Source organism: Numida meleagris, chromosome 1 (assembly GCF_002078875.1).
Source record: "Numida meleagris isolate 19003 breed g44 Domestic line chromosome 1, NumMel1.0, whole genome shotgun sequence".
NCBI classification, from domain to species: Eukaryota; Metazoa; Chordata; class Aves; order Galliformes; family Numididae; genus Numida; species Numida meleagris.
In genome coordinates, this window is record NC_034409.1 from 86,198,011 (window position 1) to 86,205,525 (window position 7,515).

At 43.3% G+C, this 7,515-nt stretch overlaps 1 long non-coding RNA gene across 1 annotated transcript in view; it reads left to right on the forward strand.

The window, feature by feature from the left end:
- The window catches only part of LOC110400815, a 24,224-nt gene continuing 16,709 nt past the window's right edge, over positions 1-7,515 (forward strand). Inside the window, exon 1 of the long non-coding RNA XR_002440094.1 lies at positions 1-89. This is a non-coding gene — a long non-coding RNA (uncharacterized LOC110400815). The remainder of the gene's footprint in view (positions 90-7,515) is intronic.

The following is a 7,515-nucleotide window of genomic DNA, read 5'->3' on the forward strand; positions in this document are numbered from 1 at the left end:
GGTGGAGCCAGGCTTAGGCCTCATTTAAGGGCTTACTGCCCTCCTTGGTGGGAGCCTTTTCCTGGTGAGCCCAGAATCGTCTGGTCTAGGTGAGTGCTCTATTTTCCTTCCACTTTTTTTTTTTTTGTAATGTTATTTCCATCGTGTTAGTCCTTCTGATCGCTACACTGGCTCATGTTGAGTCTTCAGCCGATACTGCCAAATCCTTCTCCTCAGGGCTGCTCTCCAGCCATTCTCTGCCCAACCTGTATCTGTACTTGGGAATGCCCCAACCCAGGTGCAGGACCTTTTCACTTGGCCTTGTTTAACTTCATGAAGTTGGCATGGGCCCACCTTTCAAGCCTGTCCAGGTCTCTCTGGTCACCTGTGCTCTCTCCTCTCTACAGTGTGGAGCTTGTAGGGTTGATAGAGGAAATCAGAGATCCAAAGATTTTTTTCTGGTAGAGATGTGTTTTGGACAAATTACAAGGTGCTCACTAGATATGAGAGAATTCATTGTCCTCATTACCTTGGTGGGGACAAAGCAAGGTTTCTGTCGCTGCTCCTGAAACAGACTGAGCAAGCACTACTGTATGGGAACTGCTGAGTCATGGCCTGAACCACTGATTGAGCACCTGGAGGAAAGACCCAGTCAGCCCTGGGAGCACAGGTGAAGGCAATTCACCTGTGCAACCAGAAGGGGTGGAGCCTGGCTCCACCCCTCTTAGGCCTCATTTAAGGGCTGACTGCCCCTGAGGAAGGATCTCTGCCTGGAGATCCTTCCTTGGTGGGAGCCTTTTCCTGCGAGCCCTAAATCTTCCGATCCGGGTGAGCGCTGTATTTTCCTTCCACCTTTTGTAACGCTGTTTCCATTGCGTTAGTCCTGCTTATCGCTACAACTACTAATTCCCATGTTGAAACATCCCTGTACAATAGAAGTGAAATAAGCGTTTGGAGGTGGTGATTAAGGATTGTTTTGGTGTTTAGTTTTTTGTTTTGTTTGTAATGTTTGATTAATCTCCATTAAGTATTCTTACTTTATTTGTTGACTGTCTTGGGCTTTGTCATCTTAGAAAATAGCAATACGTCCCCGATTCTTGGAAATATAAGAAAGTACTGGCAGCTTAAAACTTGCAACATTAGAAACTCTTTCCAGCTCAGGTGTGGTAGTGGTAGTTCTGCCTGATTTTGCTGCATGACTTAATGTTTTGTGGCTGTTTTAGCATCTGCTGCTAAGCATGACTTTTCACAGCTCGGAGGTGTCGGTATTTCATTGCTGGGTGAGTTATTAGATGTCTTGAATCCATTTCACAAAATGTACAGAATGTTTTGGGATCTTCCAATATTAGAAAACAATCTAAGGCGTAGATGTTATTTCTTATTACTGTGGAGTAGGAGGTGTCAGAGACATGATTAAACCAGGCAACGGGGAAAGCTTAAAAACAAACAAATCCTGTTGTAATGCGATGAGGAATAAATGGTGCCTTCATAGTAGCCCAGATCTGATTAAATGAGGATGGATCCTGGGTTGTTATAAAGCCCATGCTGTTCATTTCAGCTGTTTTCCTAGTATGTTTGAAATGAGCCAACTAATCAGCTATGAGCCCCCTAGACAAGAGCCAGCTAAGCACTGGTCAATGCAAATTCTGCCAATCGCTGAAACACAGCAGAAGTTAGGCAAACAGCTAATGTCTCTTAAAATTTGCAGCTTGAGCACTCTCATTGCTGCTGTTGCCAGATAATTTGAAATCTGATGGTTTGTGGGTTTCTTCTCTGTATGGAACTAAGCTAGATAAATCAATGTTGCCATGGAGAAGTGCCATGTAATCGTGAAGGGCACACGATGAACTAATTAATTGTAGAAATCTAACTGTAACACTGATAATACCCCTGGGATATAAAACAGTTACCGTTAAATTCAAATAGGCATTTTTAGGGAACCAGTATTTCCTTGAATAAAATGTAGTGCTGGCCTATCAGCTGTGACAAGTGGAAGTTAAGGTAACAATGGATATAACCAAGAATGCTGGTGCCCAGCCAGATATGAAGGACCAGCTACATCTGATTTCGTCTGCCTCTTGTACAGATGTCAAAACAGAAAAGTGGGGGAAAGGTTCAGTTATGCCCAGAAACATGCATGTGCTTGGATCACAAGCCATTTAGCTGAAGATATGTAAGAAATGTTATTTGTTTGATTCTTTATTGGTCTGAATATGGTATTTTAATGAAACGAACTTGCTGATTGCCCTGTGACTTTCTGTGTATCTCCCTCTTATCTTTCATGATTACTATATTCACTTTGGCTGGAAGTGTCCTTAGTCCTGTCTTCCAGCTCTAAGCCACTTGAGGAAGCGCATGTTAAGTAGCAGCCTTTAACGTCTTTAAATAGGGGCATTCCTTTAATAGAAATGATTGAAAACAGTTTCCAAAATTCATAAAGAAGTTAATTTGGGAGACTGCATACGAAGTGTGAATTCTAAAGATATTAAGTCTTACTAACATGAAGTCTCTCATCAGCCTCATACCAAGAACATAGCAGAAATCTCGAAAGGTGAGAGAAAGGGGAAAGATGAAGTTGTTTTGAATTTGAAGTTGTAGTTGTTGAGAAAAGCAATTAAGTGTGAGAGGCATTCTACCTTGTGCTACAGTGGCTGAGGGAAGAGGAATATGGGAGATGCCACAAACAGCACATCAGTAGTGTGTCAGAAGGGACTTGGGATGCCCTTTTGGTGTACTCTGAGGCTCAGAACACATAAGCTCATCAGTCAGCGCCGAAAAGGGCAGAGAGCATTTCTTACATCATGTTCAGAAATGCCTCTTAAAACAGTGCAGGGATGTGTCTTTACTGGATATAAACCCCAATAGGCACGTGCTGTGCTTGCCCAGGTCTGCTCAAATGCCCCATGCCTACACCCGTCAGTAAGAGGTGCATCAATTGTTCTATAGTTACTTGGGCCAGGATTTGTAGCATGGAAGAACCTGGAAAACAAGCATCCAGGCTCACTTTTGAATAATGAAGAGTATTCCCACTAATCAGGCATCTAAGAAGTCCTTCACGGCATCAAGGAGGACACTAGTAACAATCTGCCAAGTGCTGGGTGTATTGAGAGTTTACCCAGACTTGCCAAAGATGCATTTCTGCAGCTGCTTAAGCTTGATTTCCAATTTCAGAAGTGAATTTGTAAAAGCCTAATGAGATCTGCCTGGCCTCCAGCTGTGTTTGTTGCTACAAACAGAGTTGACTTGCCTCAGCTCTCTGATGGTGCTGAGGAGAAAAACAGGGCCCTGCTTGAGGGGGTTTGGCGGTGTCCCTGCTTTCCTTGGGCAGGTAGTGGGGACGGGAAGCTGTGTGTGCAGTGAGATGTTGTCTACTGCGGACCTGCAGAGAATGCTGGTGTGGGCTGCACTTGGCCCTTGGAGGAGATCTTCCTGGTGAACATCTTGAGCAGGTGCCTATACTAGATTATGACTGTGAGGAACGCACACCCTTCCTGTTGAAGGCTAGGCTGCTATGTGTGGTATTGGTAAGAAGCAGCTGGGAGCTCGGCATCGTGTGCATGTGGGCTGACTGGCCTCAGCAAACCTGTTGTGCTCCTGCCCTTCTTTGCAGTGGGGGGACCTGGCAATGAGGTTACTGAACCAGATTGACCAGCAGCTTGAACTAGGGAGGAAAAAGCTGCTCTCTAAAGGATGTTCATTGTACTAGTGCTTGAAAAACAAGTGTGTTTGTAGTGAAGTACAGCTGCGGGGGCGCGTGAGGAGAGCTGGCATTTGCGCAGCAGCAGACCTTCCTATTTGTAGGTTATCTTACTTCTAATAAATTGCTTTGACATTGAAAGAAAGAGCAGCAGATGCTTCTTTCTACTAGTTGTCTGTTTACTTGCCCAGTTGTTGAAGCAGTGCTGAAGGGAGCTCTGCCAAGGGAGCTCATTTGCACAGGGTCACTGTTTCTTATTGTCTGTAGCAGTGTGCTCAAATATTGGAGTAACCATTTCTGGAACGACACGAAGGGTGATGCTTATGTCTTAGTGAAAAGCTAGTGGAGGCATTGAAACACTTCTGGGGTAGTTCAGCCACAGCCACTACACTTGAATGCAGACGAGTAAATAACAGAAGAGAAAATCTGCAGGAGGCGGCTGCTTGTGGTTAAAGAACAGTTAAAAGTCACATCATCAAGGAATGAAAATGAATAAATGCAAGAAAGCTGAAGTTACACCTGCTCTGTGGATAGGAAGCAATGAATGTTTCTGACCATGAAATAGATCAGAGGTTTCCAGCCAAGGTGGAAGTGTTGGGAGGCCTGTACGTAGAGGTGTTAAAAAGCAGCCTTTGTGCTGCCAGGATCACTCTGAGTTCAGAGTGAGGAATTAGCTCCTCTGGATGAGCTACTGATGGAGAATAGTAAAGGGAATGCTAAGCGCTACCTCACCCAAAAGAAGTCCTACAGCTGTATATGGCAATATGATGTAAAGTGAAGATGCTGTCACTGCTCACATGCTTTTGTCAAGCACAATTGTGATTAACTCAGTGGGACCACTCAGGACTTAAGTCTTTTCTCCTGTGCTTTTACTTCTTGTCAACTGTGTAGACTCAAATTGAAACTCTTCTCTCTCCCTTGCCACGACAAGCTGTCATGATCTTCCCCTTCCTCTCAGTTTGGGTACCTGGTGCAAGAAGAAGCTGTAGAGGCTGGTCGTCTCCCAGTTGCTCTCATCTGCTGTGCAAGAAGTCCAACTGTTGATCTTGCTTGCTGTCAGGAATCTGACAGATAAATCAACCCCAATCTAATTATGCTCACTCACTGCAGGGGGCTGTTACCTTTCAGCTGGGTTAAAGGCCTGCATTGCGGCCACTTGACTGCTGAATCCAGTCAATGGGAAGCAGTGAGAGTATTTAGGTAAGAGTGGGTGTTGTGAGATGGATCACCTGTCTGGCAGCATCCTCCTGTTCAGCTGTGTTAGACATGTTCAATCTGAAATACAAAGCTGTTGAAAGTTAGGCCTTGTATTCATATTCACTGAAGAATTAAGTGATATAAAATCATCTCAGTAAGATAAATGTAGAGAGTTCACTGCTACTTCTTTACAAAGAGCAGATGCTGTCACTGGAATGTCTAGTCTTCAAAATGTTTCTTCCAGGGAGATGAGTAATTACTGGAAGAAAAAAATGGAGCATGGGCTTCAGCAATAAATGTCTACGGAGTTAAATTCAGCTAGTTAAGCTGGCAGAAATGAATCTATATCTCTGTTAGAATTTGAAAATATTCCCTGTATTTGTAAGTTTTAAACAACTAAAAGCTGTTCTGCTTCTCAAAGTAAACAAACGTCATTGATCTGGTCATTTGTCAGGTTTTATGTTCCTGTACACAAGCAAATCTAGCCAGGAAATGCCAGGGATTGCACTAAGCACAATTAGAAGCGAGGTGGAAACAAGACCATGAAATGGGGAGAAAAAGGAAGTTTCTGTGGGTAGTCCTGAAACCCTTTTCTGAAAAATTTCTGAATTTCTGGGAATTCCCACTCCTTTCCTCACAGAGCAAAAGGCAGAAAATCTAAGCATGTGTTGACAGGTCAGATTTGTGCTCCATGAAGAAGCTGTTAACACGCACTGGAAATCACAGAAAAATACTTCAGAGGACAAAAGTGTCAACAGGTAATGCATTGTCTGCATAGATGTTAGATTTGAATACCTCTGAATTTGATTTCAAAATCTCCTTTCCTACCAAAGAAGTGAATGTTTGATTTATGTGGGCCTGAACCTGTAACGGTAATCTCTCCTAAAATTTAGCAGAATGGTCTGCAAAGAACTCAAGAGACCTGAGTATGTGATTGCTCTGTATAGGATATGGTGAACCTCACAGGTAATACCTGTGGCAACAGTGTAATATGTTAGAAGTGTGAATTAGCAGGTAGTACAAATGTCCTCCGAAAAAGTTTCCCCATAGTCTCCAGTGAGCCTTATTACTTTTCTAATTTACGTAAATCTTAGCTGCATTGTACATTTGCCATCTCTCCCACTGAATTATTTATTTCATTTCCAGCACTTACATGCTCATTTGAAGTCCCGTGCTGTCATGTATTCATCGAGGAATCTGTCTTTTGTTCAGTTTGAGCAACTGCTTGGACTCTCTGTCCAACAGTGTGCTCTTCCTTGTAGGGAGGATGTTTTGGAAGAGTGAATTCCTTTGTCCCACATCTTGGGCCTCTTAATTCAGTTTGGAAACTGAGCAGAAAATATAGCACAGAAGAGTAATGGACTTGGGGTCAGAATGGAAGTGTTGGAGCATGCCAGAGGGTGAGGCCCTGGTACATTCTCGTGCATCAATCTTGTTGTATAGTGATCACGATGGTAGCAGAGAAGGGGTAGCTATGAAGAATTAAACTGGATATTTGGAAACTCACCCTTGTTTGGCTTATTCTGTGGTAAATGGATAACAGATAAGATTGAAGATAAAAAAGATTTATTTAAGATAAAATTGATGCTACTGTTGTGAATCCTGGTGTTTAATTACCATGAGGTTGCCCTCATGGTTCTTGACCAAATCTCTGAACCTGCTTTCTAGTTTTCTGCTTGTTTATGACTGGACACAGGTGCACTTACTGCTTTTTCAGTGTGCATTTAAACATTACTGTAATAGCTTAAGTACCTGTTCCAAAAGCTATCTACTGTCATTAATATGACGTGCTGTCCCTGTGAGTCTGCAGTGTCAGCTCTGTTTCCATTTCCTAAATCCTCATGTGTCAAGGAAGGACAAACCTTGCAAAATCACCCTCTCTGAAGACAGTGACCCTTCCAAAACAGGAAGGTGTTTGGCCTCTTACAGGAGTGGCATTGCAGTGTGAAAGCATCAGGTAGAGGTCCTGGTGGATGATGATCTGGGATTGTTTTGCAGTATATTCCTATGTTGTGCAGCAAGATAGGCCTAAGAATGGCCTGCACCTTTTTTTCATTACCCTGCTGCAAACTTCTACCACTAAGAACAAACGTAAGACTAGTTCAAATGTCATTGTTAGGGTGTGGGCAGGAAGAAAGAGAAAAGCAGCACGTTCAATGTTCTCCTTCCTGAGCCACTGCTTGAGCGTGACTAATGGTTGGGCACCTTCACAACCTCAGTGGGCTGGACTCATGTAGGACTAAGGGAGGCCAGCTGGCCTGCAATGACAGCCCGTGCTGTTGTAGAGGCCAACATAGTCGCAGGCTGTGGTATCAGGCTGCCTGGCATGCCTATAGGTGGAGTTACAGTTGGTAAGCTGGCTAGCATCATATTTTGTTGCATGAGTAGGAGTGGAAATGAATGCTTTAATAATCAACAGCATCAAATGGAAACTGTCGAAAGTAAGGTATTCCAGGTTTCCTACTGTTTTTGTCTGAAGACTCCCTGCCCTGTTGGGAAAGGTGATGCTGTCTGTTAAATTTTGCTAGTGCTGTCATGGTACCTGTTTGTATGCTGGGCTTACACATAGAAGGTTCTTCATATAATTCAGATTTAATTTCCATTTAAATAATCCCAAAAGATAACAAGGTGATATATTTTCT